We start from the raw sequence: 17,346 nt of genomic DNA, 5'->3' as shown, positions 1-17,346 counted from the left end.
AAATTTTTGGGTTAGTTTCTGTATGCCACTGTGTTTTCATGAACCAAGTGGTGTAGTATTTTTCCATTCTTGAGAAACTAACATGCATTAGCCATCTTGGCATGATGGATGCACAAGAAAAAAGGCAATTCCTTACAGAAAAGCATCTGCAGTTCATTGGCAATTTTGCCAGGTTGATCCTGCTCAAAAATTCCTGTGCTTTATGCCCACTGAGATAAGTAAAACATTTAAAGATGCACCTCCAGGTACAGCTGTTTGAGAGGCTAGTTTGAGTAATTGCTCATAGGTTTCTGCTTTACAGTCATATGGAAGGAGCAAGGCTCAGCTCTGGGACCACATGCCGCGTCATGTCGACAAGCCTCAAAGACATAAGTCAATGTCAGTGGCAGGAACTACAGCGTGAATACGAGGAAATCTTTAGGAAAAGACAAGACAAAAGAAGAAAAAAACCCCTCCAAACAATATGAAAGTGCTTTTAATATGACTTGCATATAAAGTTTGTAACTGCAATGGGAACAAAGATGGAAGAACTGATCCTCTGACACTCGTTGCATTTAGCACAGTACTCGTTACTGTGAGCAATCAATAATTCCATGCATGATTTGCAATTATAAGCACTATGTTCGTGGTAAATATTTGTGGACCAGGGTCACTAAATGTTAAGGCTTGGGGCTTCAACAAATATGAAATAACTACTTTAGACTTGTAACTCTTCAGTTAATTCAAACCCTTATTCAAAACTAACCACTCTATAAATTAGTAAATACAGGATGACTAGGAAATTGCTACCATGGCTCTTTAGAGAGCTCATAGAAGAAGCAGCAACTTTAGGACACAGAAGGCATTCAAATAAGTTTGGAACAGAAGACTCTGCTACTGTCTCCTAGGCATTACTTTTTGTTTATAAGACAGCAGAACAATTTAAGGATTCATAACAGAAAACTTGAGTCATTAATTGTACAAGCCAGACGAAAAAGAAGCCACTGTATTGCCAGAAACATCTTGAATTACTGTAATTAACACCCAGTGTACCAGGTTTCTTTTGCAGATTTAATGATTGTCAGAGGCTACTACACCTTTTTCACATTGGATCTTTGTTCAACTGCCTATAATTTTATGCTGTTTTTCTTCTTCCATTCTCCTCTTTAGACCAACAAACAGTTTAGGGTCTCGTATGTCCTACCTCTCTTTACAGCTATTACAAAATAAGCAGCTCACTTCTGAATGCCTTAAAAGTGTAAAATGCATTGATTCAGTAGTTTCCTGAATATTGAAGCTAAAATAGAATGATCTAATAATAGTGGAGTTGCCACAATGATTACTTTCGGCAGCACAGGGGTAGAACTTATTTTCTCCCAGTGTAGTAAATAAGAGGAAGCAAAACTACTTATCTTCACTTTTAAAGTCCTTCCACTTGCCTTCTTACCCATCATCTTCAATAATGTGAATAACAGCTCCTGCTTCTTTTCAAGCAACAACACAGGTCTCAACTGTTCATTTGTCCAATTTTTCAACAAGTGCATTCAGTTTTCATCCTGTCTTGAGACTTAGCACTCGATAAAAGCCTGCAAAATCACCGTCACCCTGATGTCTAACAAAACATTTATGATGTTTGGATACATGCTGCATTGTGATTGCTTCTTATCACCAACTCAATCTTCCCTCATCAGTACCACAGGGTCAATCCCATCTCTCTACGGTATTCATCCCTTATTTTAAAAATATTTTTAAAGTTCTTTGAGACTAGCAACTGCCTCTAGTTTTACATGGCACCCTATAAATTAGAATATCACAACTGAAATTAACTAATTCTACATGACTATTAACAATAATCTACGGATTATCGTTAACAATAATCTACAGTTTACCACCTGGAACCTAATTCATTCTCTCAGGACAAAAGTAAGAAAAGCTGAATTCTGCTAAGGAAGAAAACACAAAATAATTTCACATATTTGAAATGAACACTTGGATAAAAACAAATATGTACTTAAAACCATCTTCAAACCAAGCATTAGCTGTTTTCTCAAATGTTGCCCCATGAGAAACAGAAAAGAACACTGAGCTGTGCCTTTTTTTTTTTCTAACCAGCAAAAAATTTACCCACGGGCACAATATTCATTATCCTAAAAGTAGGATAATAATCAGGTTTCAAGAATTGTTATAATGATGAAATTAGGAATAAATCTGAAAAGAGGCACACAATTTACTGAATTCCTCTTGAAACAAAGATAGGAGTCAATAAGGCAGCTAATGTGTATATTGTGTATTTGTGAAGGCTGCCACTCACATGCATATGTTGTCTAACAAGATAAAAGCAAAAAGCAAAGCTCATGTTTTATATAATCTCAGTTTAACATCTCAGGAACTTCATTCGGGAGAGACAGGGCTACAATCTCTCAGCCCCACAGCTTTAGTTCCAAGAGGGAAAAATACTTGAGATTTCAATATTTAGTTCTTTATCAAAAGAGGCTACTAAAGCATGCTGGACATAAACTTTGACGAGGAAGTACTCTCTCTGACTTGTTGATTCAGGAGGGATTGCACTTGGAAACATCAAGGCTAATCAGAGAACCAATAGCAAAAAACCCAGCTCCTTCACCTTCCAAGTATTCCCATCATCCTCAAGCTGAAGTTCTTTGAAAAATGCTAGTAAATTGGCCCCGTTCACTTTCATGTCGCATCCCTAAGTTATTTTAAATTAAACATATTCAGCATTTTTATCTAGTTGCCAACTCTGGTTTTCTTTATCCTGACCCCTGTAAGACGGACTTTTTTCCTTGCATGTTACCATCAATAGAAGTTTCCAATGTAAGTTATGCTGACAACTAGGTCTTGGTTTTCCTTTTGCCACTGGATTAGATATTCTGTGGCTTCACAGCAGGAACTCGGGTGCTTTGCGTTTGTATTTAATAATCTGAAAATATACAGCTGAGGATACTAGTTATGTTTTCAGCCTCTGTTTTACCTCATGCAGTCAGAGCTACATAGTTAGCAATACCTCAGCAAGACAATTAATGCCAGCTAATGTTAATTAATGTGTCTGTAGATACATTTGCTGTCAGCCCTACCCCAAATGAGCCATTAGAGTAAGCAGGTATGATGGGATTCACCCAGGAAAATAGTGTGTTTTTGGCATTTTCACACAGTGATGCACACAACTCTGAGTCTGGACCCTCGACTTTGTTAAAGCTACGAAGACTGTCAGGTCCACTCTGTCCAGGGTCCTCTCTGCATCTGCGGCAAGGCTGATGATTCCCAAATACACCAGTCCTACAGCTAATGTACAGAGACATACAAATTCCCCAGAAGCAGCAGTTCTTGTGTATCTATATGTCCCACTGGGCACACGCACAGCAGATTTTATCTGTACATGACCTGTAAAAACTTGTCATGAATTTCAAGGTAAGTGGTAGTCCTGGAAATTGGACATTAAGAAATCTGATATATCATTGCCTGAAATAGAAGAGTGGTAGATTACTACTAAGAAGATTTTTTTTTCCCCTGTAAATCTACACAATTGTCAGGTCAGAATTCTTTCATAGTCTCACACTCTTCAAACAGTATCACAGTATGTTTGGGATTGGAAGAGACCTAAAAAGATCATCTAGTCCAATCCCCCTGCTGGAGCAGGAACGCCTAGGTGAGGTCGCACAGGAACATGTCCAGGCGGGTTTTGAATGTCTCCAGGGAAGGAGACTCCACAACCCCCCTGGGCAGCCTGTTCCAGTGCTCTGTCACCCTCACTGAGATGAAGTTTCTTCTCAAATTTAAGTGGAACCTCTTGTGTTCCAGCTTGATCCCATTACCCCTTGTCCTATCACTCTTTGCCACCGAGAAGAGCCTGGCTCCATCCTCATGGCACTCATCCTTTATATATTTATAAACATTAATAAGGTCACCTCTCAGTCTCTTAGCCCAAGGATTTTTAGCTTATTATCAATGCCACTTGGAAAATTCTTTGGTGACATGTTTTCTTTCCCCCTTCCTCTTTTATGATTTTCCGGTGGAAAAAATAAGAAGAAAAAGCACGGAGCTGTACATCAGCTCTTCTAACAGATCAGTTCCATACTTATTTTAAAGACTATTGGAAAAGAGCCTTTTAAAACCTCAAGTTTTTTCAATGAAAAAAAAGTCTTCATGTAGTTACTCTGTGCATGCTTATTGTGTGCATTTAAAATTTATTTCTTAAAAGGTAAGATCAAACATTAGAGATACACATGACAATATCTGTAGAGAGATTCAAAGTTTCAAAATTACATGCTACAACATTAGCCTTTTTGCGGGTTTTGCATATGTAGGAAATATGTTTATGCCTGCAGTGTAGATATATACTTTGGAAGACTTTTTATATCTGCTCCATGGCCATAATAATGTTTACAGACCATCATCAAATGCTTTGAAACAGACAGATGAAATAACAGGAGTTCAAATGACTATGGCTGCTGCAGAGCTAAAGGTATTCTCCAAACTGCTCCTATCATCTGATCTTTTTGTATCTTATTGTTACATACTGATTTTGTAACAAGTCTAGAAATAATGATCTGCACAGATTACTTGCCATTACATTCAGCAAAGAAGGCGAAATTATAGGAAAAATAAAAATAAGCACGGTAGAACAACCTGTTCCCATCACAATCATAACAAATAAGAAAAATTGTTTTTGTTCAAATGCCCTTTCTTTCCTTTTCTGAATGTAACTACAATGTATCTAGCAGTATTATTTAACAATTTATGAAAAGTAAAAAGTTGCTATGCTCATGATGGTCCAAGGATATAGATGAGATGAGATCTTCAGAAGGATGTAGTATCTTAGACCAAAGGATATACTCTTCTAAAAATAAATGCTTTTGGACCCCTAGCTTTTTATCACACCTTAGATAGGAGCAAAGGACTCCAAGCTTAAAACAGGTTAAGGATAATTGCTCAGAGCTGAATTTCATTATGCTAATCAATGAGAAAAGCTGCAAGATTCGCAAGGTTGGATGATTCTCTGTGGAGCAAAGGCAGTTGTGAGCAAGAGAACTGTAAGTCTTAAGAGCAGTTATTGTGAGATAGTTGATATACACTTATTTTGGATTACCAGTGTTTTGTTTGGTTTGTTTGTTTGTTTGTCCTGCAGAAGTGATCATTTTAATTAGCTAAAAACATTTGTAAATTAACAGAAAATTTGGATTGCCATGGGGTTATTACAAGACAGTGGTGCTGATGCCATTTCCTGGACTCCAAATAAAAGCTGTGCAGCTTTTTTTTTTGCCAAGAATGGCATCCTAACACTCAACTGAACACCAAAAGGTTAGTAAGATGCCAAAGGCACAGAAATTGCTACCTAGCAGCTTGTTTGTTTTTTTATTTTGGATAAGAGTGGCTGAAGTGTACAAGAAGCACAAGTGTTTAAGGCTGTCCTGGACTTTTGTGAGATCGTTCCCAGGCAGGGAAGGCGTCAGAAGGGAAGCAGAACTGCCTGTATCCTCTGCAGGGCCGTGATGGATAACACAGACAAGTACAGCCCAGTGTTCAGATCCAAAAAGATGAAAATCAGCTCCCTTGTCAGAAGCTATGACTCAAAGGCCGGCCCCTGAAAGGCTGTGCTCAAAGAGGTCAGAAAGGGTTGAAGTATCAGTAAACTTGTACAACTCACCTAGCACTCTATAAATCTGTACAGAAGCATTTTCATTGCCTCTCAACATGGATTTCTCTATATTAATCTATTAAGCTCTTTTCCCTAGTAACTCATATGCATGGAAATTACGTGTGTAACTTCAAAGGATGGTGCTACGGTAAAACAAGTTACCACACAACAAAAACAGGTTGCCAAAATGATAATTTGGGCTCCACAGGTGAGTTGAAATCACAGATATTTAATTAAATTCTCAAAGCATTAGCCTGGGCCCTATATAGAGCTCAGAAACTTGCCTTATTTACTGGGAAAGACTGAAGTGCATAATAAATGCAGAATTATTACTGTACAGTTTCTGCTTCCCTCAAAGACTCAAGCAATGGTTCTGCTGATACTGCACACTTTCCCTAAAGAGATTATTAAGGTAATCCCAAATATTATACTACCCAAGCTATCTTATATTTGAGCTCATCAGATCCAATGTTCTGCAAATAATCTCTAGCAGCTTTAGCTAGTGTTTATATAAGCTGGCCACGATGGCTATTTAAGCAGTGATGACCATGTTTTCTATGCAATTCTCTACACAGTAAAAGTGTGCTTGTTCAAAAAATAGCAGCCTATTCAGAAAATACATTGCACATGCAGTGTTCCTTGTTGTGACAAGTACACTTAATATTTAGTCTGCCAGCCCATTTGATGTAATTTGTAGATGTTTCACTTAAATAATATAGCAGGTATTTAGCAGGACAAATGATTTTCTGTCCTTACTTGGCTTTACTCAGAAAGCTACTCAGAGTGCGCCCAGTGCTTCTGAATTAGTTTCCTGATTTCAGTCCATTGCTAGTTTTTTTTTTTCTTTTCCCTCTTCTGGATAAATGCACTAATGAACTCTGCAAGTGAAGAGCCCAGATGGTATGATAAATATTTATAGTCCATTTTTCCTGTTGAGAGCTGGCTGAAATTTTCACATAGTACTTAGCACCTAAGTGGGAATCCTTTAAGTGAGATATGCATATATCACTGCTGTACAGTTACAAAGCCTATTAACGCTGAGATGTTGCAGGACCAGGCTCTGAAGACCTTGTTTTCAAGGCTGTGGGGTGACACAACCTTATCTTTCCACACACCCAGCCAGTGTTACTGCTTGCGGGAGTGGGGTGGAAACGAACTTAAAACTTACTTCATCTTGCAGTGGAAGGAAGGTGTAGTGCTTAATCTGGGCTCTGTCTGTGGCTGTACCCTCTTCTCCAGCTCTTTGCTACCAGACTGCAGATGCAGCACACTCACAATCCTCTCCCCCCACCTGCATTGCTTTGTTTAAACATCCCCAGTTTCCTATACTTCTAGCAACACTTAAACCCAGAATCTGATGCCATGCAAAAACCACCAGGGGAAATGAGGACTGTCACAGAGTTCGGGTCTCCACACAGAACCAGCTGACATGCAGCAATTTGAGTATTCATGACTCAGTTGCCACCATGCGGAGCCTGAACACAGCCTCTGTATAACCAGAGGCTGCAAGTATAATCCTACTTAGCTCCTCTTCTACAACTGTTTATTTTCTGAACTGCTTCTCAAGTACTTGCTCTGGTAAAGAGAAGAAAGGCTGCACCATAACCTGGGATGGACAGCTGTAAGAAACAGCAACATCATGTGGGACAGGTGTTAGTAGTGCAATATTACAATGCGCTCTGACTGATTAAGGATTTAGGAATCTTGCTCTCTCTGTGGATAAGTACAAATTAAGAGTTGCTGGACCCACAAAGAATGCAGCTTCAGAGAAAGTAAGAACTGGGTCAGAACCTTCTTCTGTTGTCCCACCTCTCAAATATTAATCTTTTTCAGTACCGATACCTTATGCAAAAGTCGTCTGCAATTTATGAAATACTCAGTTTCAAATGCTTTCTTCTTTAGGAAACATGTAAGATAACAGAGAAGAATCAAACCACCTAAATCTTTATTTCTGAAAGTTAGTAAGTTATACAGTGCTAGAAATAAATACAATTTAAAATATGATGGAAAAATCACTAAGAATCACTTAGAATGAAAAATTATTTTACCTGCATACAAGTAAGTGAGCTCAACATTCAAATAACTGGATAAATTACTGGATATTTATGTTTTATATTCTTATATTGTTGTGGAAACCTATAATTATTTTTATTGAGGTCTCCGTATGTTCTACTTTTTATAAACAAAATATTGGAAAAGTAGGGAGATTGAGATTTGAAAAAGTCCAAACCTAATACACACCCAACAGGAGTAACTAGTGTCATTTTTAAGACTTCATAGGAAAAAGCCATGTTTAAAATGACAGCTTAATAGGAAAAAGCACTTCAAAATCTAATAATGTGCACCTTTAAAAAACAAATTTGATTTTCTTTTGTAATGACTGCTACAGCTACCTTAAACATTACATCTCGGGATACTGTACCCACAGATGGCATTTTACAAGTTATGTAAATGTGACTTAAATTGACTTAAAGACAACGTTAAAGCATACTTGGTTGTTACTGATGGACTTTTGTGGCTTTTGTGGACTTTGAGAAATATTGTTTTCCGACTTTTCTCTCTCCTACACATAACGTTATATAGAAGATACAGAAAAAACGTCCACATCCACAATGATGTGTAAGAAGGTTATGTTTCATATGGTAAGTATTCTGCAGTGGAAAGCACATATAAAATAAAATAATTTTTCTTTTGCTTTATCGCTAGCCCAATACCTTATTTATCAGGTTAACATAAGTGATTGTCTACACCACATCACTTTATTCCCAAAACACCCCTTTTTATATTTACTTGAATATGCATGCCATTTAATTACATTAATTTATGATATCCTCAATTTTCCCCAAATAAGGCATCCCCAGTATTAATTTTTATAGTCTTATCACTTGTAGCAAGCAAATGGTCACAACAGTTACATTTCTGGAAATTTAGTCCCGGGAATTTTGTTTTATCTAAAACTGAAAGGTAGCCCAGCAATATACACTGCATCATCTGAACGTGTACATTTAATTACAGAAAAACCAAAGGACTTTCAGGCAGTCCTGAATACAGAATATCAAGCACTATAGAGTGTGTACCATGAACAAAGGTGTGGGAATGGCACAACAGGAGATCAGAAAGTGCTATTTTGCACATTCATAAGTAAAATTTTTGTCAACATTCCTGGTTTTTCCCTCTTCTGACCCTCAACACTCCTATTTCACTGAATGTTTCTCATTCCCAGAATCTCTGTAAATCTATTTGTGCATTACAATTAAAAATGCTTAATTGTATTGTTTTCTGACTACTTTATGCAAGGTATCTTTACGAAAATTTTAGGTGATTTGAGTAGTGCAATCATATACTTCGATTGATTAACAATACTTCAGTGAACCATGAAACATGATGCAACTTAAAAACCCAAAGCATTTTAGTAAGCTAAATATATTGTATATTTGCAGTCGTGATAAACCACTAATTAATGCAGCTTTTAATGTTAAATGTTTTACAGCTTAAAGCTTCTTGCCAAAGCAGCTAACTGTAATGCTCAAGGAAAAGTTGAGCGGGAAGAATACATAAGCATAATTTTTGCCTTTATTTTTGTTAATGAGCATGAATCAGAAGCAAAGGCCTTCTTAAAAATGGGAGCTTTTTTTTTTTTCTTTTTTTTTGGCTTCTTTTTTCTTCTTTTTCCTTTTAAGACAGAAAATCATCAAGCTGGCTGCCCAAGGGAAAGAAAGGATGGCAAAATGTATTTCTGCTGGTACAGATTTTGGTTCTGAGTTCACTAAGTAAATTTAGAGTAATTCAACACACTCAATCAGAATTATAGCAGTGCAGCAAAAAAGAGATCTAACTTGCATTGTCTGGGACTTACGTAACTGCCATCACAGGCAATGGAATAATTTCCCATCCACTTTCCTGCATCACTTTCCTTACAATACCTTCCCCTACATCTTAGGCACAATGTAACTCCTACAAGGCGAAATTCCAAGAGACACAGGCAACTACAAACAAATAATAAAATTTATTTCAGTCTGAAATGTCTCTGAAATCCTTCTGATGTTCCCTTCTTAGAGCTTTTTGAATTTGTTCATATTTTTGATCATCACTATGGATTTTCACTTTTGCACATTTTTATTTAAAATCTTTGCCCTATCTTTTGAAAAGCAATCAAATCAGCTGGAGATATTCTTGGATTTGCATCTGTTGCTACATGAAAAATGTTATACTACCCAACTGTCTACTTACCAATTTAATCTGCCATCTTTTAACTCAGTAGGAAGAATTAATGTTTAGTAAAACTCCAAGTGCAGTTGTCTCAATCACAGATTTGGTACAGCATGATTAATATTTCCCTATTAATTCTTCATTGGAATACCTCATATTGTTAAGGAATTGAAGAACAAAAATGTTTCAACTCACCAGTTGCATCGGTTTTTATTCTGGGTTGAATATCACACATTTTGTCGTAAATAAATAAGACTCCTAGGAGCAGAGCAGTATTCTTCCTACTACCCTACTTATCCACAGTTACACCTGTGCTGTTGCAAAAGTGGGGTCTTAACAGACTGCAAGACTGCATTAACAAGATTAAATGGAAGAAGTGATAAAGGCATAGGCTGTTCCATTTCATTAACGAAGGGAGGAATACTGCTGGAGGAACTAAGTAATGAAACAACATTTTCTTTGGATACTATCTTCAAGTAGAATAAATTCCTTTTTTCAGCACAATAATTTAAAAATAATATTTATTTCCTGGAAATTCTGAAAATAAATCTCAGCTCCCCTTTACCATCAGTTGTTTTTGTTTCAGATATATGTAAGAAATGGAGGATTAGATTGGCAGATGTAAGATGCCAAATTATTACAGACAAAACCCCCATCTTGTGAAATAACACCTATATCCTACCTACCTGCACCCAGAGATAAAAAATTAATTTCCTTACAGTGTTTTTTAGACTCCAGCATTTTTAGACCTGACTGAACTGTCCCTGTTGGACACTCATTACATTAAAGGAATGTCCCAGTTGCTCTTAGTTTTTATGACCAGGGGAATTTAGGACTGAGCTCTAGGTATGAATCTCTAACAGAGTTGCTCAGATTCTGGAACTTTTTTTTTTTTTTTTTCTCCTAGGCTCCCACATTGGCTATGATTGCATCCTGGTTCACAGGTTATACTTGCAAGGGCATGCAGTGGCTGCCATGCACCAAACATGGTATAGTCAAACACGAAGCACTGCAGGCTTTAAACAGGCTTTCTGTCAAAAACAAAACAAAGCCAAACAAGACATAAGAAGAGTGCACTTTTACAAGACAGCTAATATGTTATATACAGTTGCCCTCACTAATTCAGTTCTCCCTTGGGAGTCTTTGTGGAAAGAATTCCCCTCACTTCCCTATTACACATTCCCAGGCTTTTTTGCTGGAAGAGCTCTGCAAGGTTACTTAATTTCCAGGCAACCTTTCCTTGTTAAACCATTTTCTCATGTCCTAGCCTCTTATATAAAGTACCAGTTGGAATAAGAGGTGATTTAGATTTGAACAGTTCTGTCCTGCTAACTCTGCATATTCATTCCCTTGGAATTTGTGCCAAAGATAAACCAGAGAAGACTTCATTTTCAAGATTCAGTAAGCCTGATACATCCAAAAGACTGTTAATCCTACATACTTTTAAAAAAGAGAAAAGATGTTCAAAATTTCCACCATCTCAGCCACTTTGCTTTGAATACTTGTTCTGGTTAGCTACAATAGTTGAGGAATTTTCAATAAAAGAAAATGCAAGGGGAAATATTAGGGCAGAGTTCCAAAGTTTACAAAAATAAGGAGAATTACTGAAGATTAGGAGAAGTACAGAAAACAAGCAAACACATGAGCTGGGAATGGGCAGCCTGAAATAATATTTTTCCAATAACAGGGAAAACATTATTTGAAGGATAATAATAAACAGGATAAGTTAATTACTTATAATAACTCATTTAAATCTGCATAAACATTACACAGCTATTTTTTTCATGACTGTTCCTAGAACCAGTCACGTAGGCTATATGTGATGCTGTGGGATTATAATCTTAAATAAGGTCCCAAACTCTTGTCTTGCTGCATTTCAAATGAATAAAAATTCCCTGGCTTGCTAAAATAATAGGAATTGCTCTCTCTCTATTAGTTCATAAATGGAAGCCTTTGATGTTATGGGGCATAATTTTTCCTGACTGGATAAATAATTGGTGTATAATTTTCCTCCTGTTGCAACAGCATTTCATTCTGCTGAAGCAGTGATTGCCTAACAAGATTTTTAAGTCTCACTGTTTCATAATATATAACAGTTCCCTATTAGACACACCACTTTCCTCTCAGATAAAAAACACGGATCAAAGAAATGGCCAAAAGAAATGAGCAACATTTAAGGGTTCTTTTCCCCTTTTCTCCCTCGCTAATTTGTGTAACTGAAAATTAGTTCTGCATGAGTCAGAAAGAAATCAATAGATTGTTGCCAAATATTACAGACCCTTCTGATGCAGGAATTAGTATCAAACTGGTGCTGAGCAATGATTCCAGATGTACTGGCTTTCAAATCAAGAATTATCACTTGAGTAGCAGCCTAATAAATCAACCTGTATGTCCTGTTGGGTGTGTTCTGCCCCTATAGGCATGAGGGCTGGCAGAATTTGGATGCAGGCCTCTTAGGCAATGTTCACCTTTTGTAATGAGAACTCGGTTCCAGAAGAAAATGGCAATATTTAAGCTCTTACAAAAATATAATGATATGACAGTTTTCCAATCTAAGTTTGAATTTCTAGGAATGTACTCCACTGACTCTCAGCTGAAAAAAAAAGTATGTTAAAGAACAATTACAAAAGCTGAACAAATATAAAATGGAAACTCTACTCATCTATAGCACAAAGTAAAGACACTTCTGAAATCCATGCATTGCTGGCTGCCTTCTGACCAGGAAGCTGTCTTATGAGCTCGTTTACTAGCCTTAACCAATGAACAGTCTCAATTAAAGAGTCATGACGCACTTTACTTTCTTTTTAATAGTTTCAACACAAAGGAATTATGGAATCACAGAATCATAGAATAGTCTGGGTTGAAAGAGACCTTTAAAGGTCATCTAGTTCAACCTCTATGCAATGAACATGATACTGTCCTGTTTGCACGTTCATGAAAAAAATGTAACCTGTGTTAACTTCTGCCTGATGATGTTCAACAGAAAAGAGATTTTTTTTTTTTTAGTGTAAGTATTTTTAAGATAAGAAAGGGAGGAATTTGACACCAATGAATGCTATGGAATATACCCTTATTCCTTAATGTCCTGACAGTTATTTCTCTCATCATCTAATTTGCTCAGCAGTTTATAATATCTTATAACACAGTCACAGGATTAAGTACAGAAAGGAGGAATGTAAACAATTTATCCCAGTAATCTAGAAAGAAAAGAAGTGCTACAAGTTGTTGCACAGCAATGGAATATTACACTACAGTATAAAAAAACCAAACCAAACCAAACCAAAAAACTAACAAACATCATTAAAAAGCAAAACACAACCAAGAACCAAAAAACCCAGACCACAAAAACGCCCTACTGAAAAAGTATTCAAATTCAAAAAAAGTAATAAATTTTTCTACAAACTACAAATACTCAAGGACATGGTCTACTGGGGCCACCCTATGCACTCGGGGACTTCAGCTGTTGTAGGTGATAGCTCTGGTAAAAATGATTTGGCCAAACCAAGGACAGTCTGGCTATTGCTTTAGAGACCAATGAATGTGGATATTAGAAGGGAGGCAGAGTGGGATTCACTTCCATCCAGACACCTTGCTCCTGTTAAGAGCAAACACCAGATGCATCCATAGACAGGAACATTTTTCTCTTGCTGTTCTTGCTGTTTTTATCAAAAAGCAGCCGGCCATCTGGGGAGTAAGGGCAATTAAAAAGAGGGGGGGTGTGTGTGTGTGTGTGTGCGCGCGCGCAGGCAAGACTGTACTGGTTCTGACCCTCATTTGGTGTGAACTGGTGCAGGGCTGCTGAAGTCAGTGAAGCTGTGCCAAATTGTATTAACTGTGGGTCAGGTCCTCTTCTCATTTATTGCTACATTACATGACAGTTGAAAAATAAAGAAAAAGAGTGCTATTAAAGAGGCTATAGGTAACTGTGTCACTCTCCTCCTGAAAGCTGCATATGATACATTTCCCTCGCCTTAACTGCCAAAACTACAGGAAATTGAGCAGCAGCTTCTGGGTTGTGGCCTTGCACAATTTCAAAGAAGGTGCTTCTGTTCTTTCATTTTAGGAAGTAGGTATTGTCCTTGGGGAATGTGACAAGATGAACCTTCCTCTCTTTTGCTTTGTATATTCTTCAGCCATGCAAGCTCTGATCCACCTTGCAAATGTCCTCTTGAATGTTGGCCTTCCTCCCTTGTGGATACAGAACAGAAAGAAAAGTCTTGCTGCATCCTGAAATCTTATGATCTGTAAATCTAAGTCTCTGCAGCCCTGGGGACATTTCAACAATGTGAATCAAGTTCTATTCCACTTGCAGGCTAAAAATACAAAAATGGTGATGCTACCTCCCGGTTTAAAGAAAAATCAATACAAATGTATTGAGAATCCAGGTGCTTTAATCAGGGCTGCTATATATGGGGAAACAACAGAAAAAGGATTAACACAAGAAATTGGTAGCAGGACTTCCTGTCAGATCTTTTTTTTTTTTTTTCCTGGGGAAAGGTAGCACCACCACACTGGGTGTAGCAGAGCCACGAATGAGAGGCAGCACGCTCTAAAGGTCTATTAGTCCACTGTGCAGTGCATTTCAAGTTCAAAGACTTCAGAAATGACAAGAGAGGCTAAACCTTTATGTGCAGAATAGAAGGATCTTTGGACAGCCTTGTAACATTAAGGTGACAGACTTCCTCTGTTGGTATGACCTCTAATGACTTTGAAAAACCCTGAATGAGTTTTGAAAACCAATGACTAGATGGTTATCTGTAGAAAATTTGAAGAAAACCACAGACATGTAGGAAATAGCACCTTTGAACGAAACTGAAAGTGCTGACCTCAGAATTTTAGCTAGTCTATTATTATACTTCCCTGTGGAAACTTGCAGCATCCAGGTGGCTTGTTCTGAGTGACTTTTTTGTCTTACCACTTCTTATTTCACATTCTAAAGAGTGACAGACTCATCTTGATGAAAAAGTCTCTTCCCTAAAATGGATGCTGCATCTTCTTAGCACAAGTAAAGAGAAATTTAGATCTAAACCCATTCAGAAGCAAGTCAGGTAGTTTAGACTTATACACTCCAGGTGTTCACAATCCACTTAATCAGAGTACCAGAACAATTAGCACTGTTTTAATGATTTCAAACCTCATGTGTCACGTGTTTCATGTGTCACATCTCATTTGTCACATATCTCATGTGTCACATGTCTTGTGTCAATCTTTTGCTATTGGATTTTGGCACTGGCGCAAATCGTTTGTCATCAGCTACTGCCTGTGCAACCACTGATTATTTCTGTAGGTCCATACACTCTTCCTAGTGTGACTGCAACTACCAGTACTGTGTGTACCTAACAGGGGTCTTTGGGATGCAGAGTGGTTACCTTTAACAGTAGAGCAATTAGGTGTATTTTTGTTATATCTGGAGATCAACAGAACTACCACCAAAATTCACATTAGGTTGGGCATAAACAGAGCACTCTCTTCCACCCTGCACCCAATATATAATAATTTGCAGTGCTAGCATACGAGGAGCTGACTCACTCTGCGTTCAGACATGTTCCTGATGATTTGAAGCATGGACAGCCTCAACCAGAATGCTACGCTCCAATCTTCATTGGTTGCCCAATTTACTGATATTTTTGCTACGATTAAATAGCCAGCAAATGTTGTCTTAATTGAGAGTCACCTTCTGAGAAGCAGGAATACTTTGATGGCTGATTTCAGGTGGAGCCCATTGACTTATATTACTCACTTTTTGCTTGATAGTCTGAATATGAATTACATAATTTGGCTATTTAAAAGTAGATTTATTTGCCCACATAAGATAAATAGTTACATGCCCAGAATTTTAACCATTTACAGAAAAGACTAGATTATGCTTGCTACATAAAAAGCCTCACAGTGCTTCCTCCCATGAATCAAAGTTCAAATACATAATTCTGTATTTAAGGGTATATGTTATTGCCCCTCCCTTGCCATCCACTGTGACTCTAATAAGCCTGTCAGCTGTTTGTCCACATCTCTTCTTGCCCTAGACTGATATATCAGACTGATCTGAGCCTTCCTCAGGATCCTGGGGGCTGATGGGCATCATAAAGAGAAAGTCTGGGCTTTTAAGGACTTTTCTCAGAGTAAGAAAAAAACTTGCTCTGGTAGAGTCTCACTGACCATACACAGACGAAAGCTTCACCAGGAACTTGTCAGTTGAACTGCCATACAAACATGGGATGGGGAGAGGGAAAATCAGATCTTACCATATTTTGTTGCTTTGCTATTGAGGTTCAACAGACTTGACATAAATCAAAGACTGTCTCTTCATGGGCCTGCTAAGCTTATGACACCTCATTCTGTTTCCGAAGTCTTTGTGTGTCCACAATAAATTTCAGCCTTCTGAAGCAACTAAACCATTGTCTCCTGAGAACTTGGTCTGACCTGTTAAGGAAATCTGTGGTTTACACTGGCTTGTGTCTCAAAAGAAAAGCAGAGGTAAGTTAAAGGTTGTTTTTTTCTGTTTGTTTGGTTGGTTTTGTTTTTATCTTGAAGAATACATGAATTGCTTTTTACAGTTCTTTATAGAACAGCAACCAACATATTTTTCTGTACTTGCTGAAGTGACCTGCTAAGAAGAGTAGCCCCTGTATCTTGAAAATAAGAACCAAAGCAGAAGGATTTAAGCAAATTTGCTAATTAAATAAATCCCGTTAAATGGAAGTATTTTCAAGAGTTTTATACTATCTAATGCAAGCTTTAGTCTTCAATTATTTAAGTAAAGCATGAACTGAAACCTCCTGGTTTTACTCACATAAACAACTGTGACTGCACTATGCTTCCTATAATTTAGTCCACTTTAAACTCTGGATTACACTCCGTAACTGTAATGTCTAGTTGGAAACCTAATAAGATGCGGCAGTTTATCTGCCAATGACCACAATCACCTTCAGTAAGTTAGTGAGGCCAGTGTAACTATACATAGTTCAGTCTGAGACCTCTGTATTTCCACTTTAATGTAAGGAAAAAATAAGAAGTCTGTAGCACTTCTGCATTATATGTATCAGCAAATCGTATTTGACTGGCAGAAATGCTGCTTCTGAACTATGCTTGTATCACATCCCTTCAGTCTGCCAAGCCCAAGTACTGGAAACAGTGGGGTAAAATGACAAACACAGCAGAATTATTTCAGAGGGGATCTTAAACCTTTCATGAATTTGTGCTGCATCCAGCTGAGGGAGAACGGAGATTTTGTGTCTTACCTTAAACTCAAATCAGCTTTCACAAATGAGAACACTGCCTGCCACGTTATAAGGCCAGCCACAGAGAAAGCATCACTGCTGGTTTTGTAATCTTGAATCTCATGCTCATTAGTAATACACAACACAACACCAAACCTTTCTAAAACAACAAGGCCAGAACTTTGCTTTAATACCTCTGTCAGCACTTCTTCTTTGCACTCCTGAAGATGCAGATTGTGCTATTGACAGAAAGATCGAGTACTTATAAGTGGCTCTTCTAAACACTAG

The 17,346-nt window shown here is 37.6% G+C and overlaps 1 protein-coding gene across 1 annotated transcript in view; it reads right to left on the bottom strand.

Annotated features, from left to right (window-relative positions):
* Positions 1-17,346, bottom strand: part of RORB (RAR related orphan receptor B) — a 144,766-nt gene that overhangs the window by 47,571 nt on the left and 79,849 nt on the right. The gene's annotated exons all lie outside the window — the stretch shown is intronic.

This window comes from Columba livia, chromosome Z (genome assembly GCF_036013475.1).
Source record: "Columba livia isolate bColLiv1 breed racing homer chromosome Z, bColLiv1.pat.W.v2, whole genome shotgun sequence".
Classification (NCBI taxonomy): Eukaryota; Metazoa; Chordata; class Aves; order Columbiformes; family Columbidae; genus Columba; species Columba livia.
The sequence above is the reverse complement of the archived record's forward strand: the minus strand, read 5'-3'. Positions and strand labels throughout refer to the sequence as shown.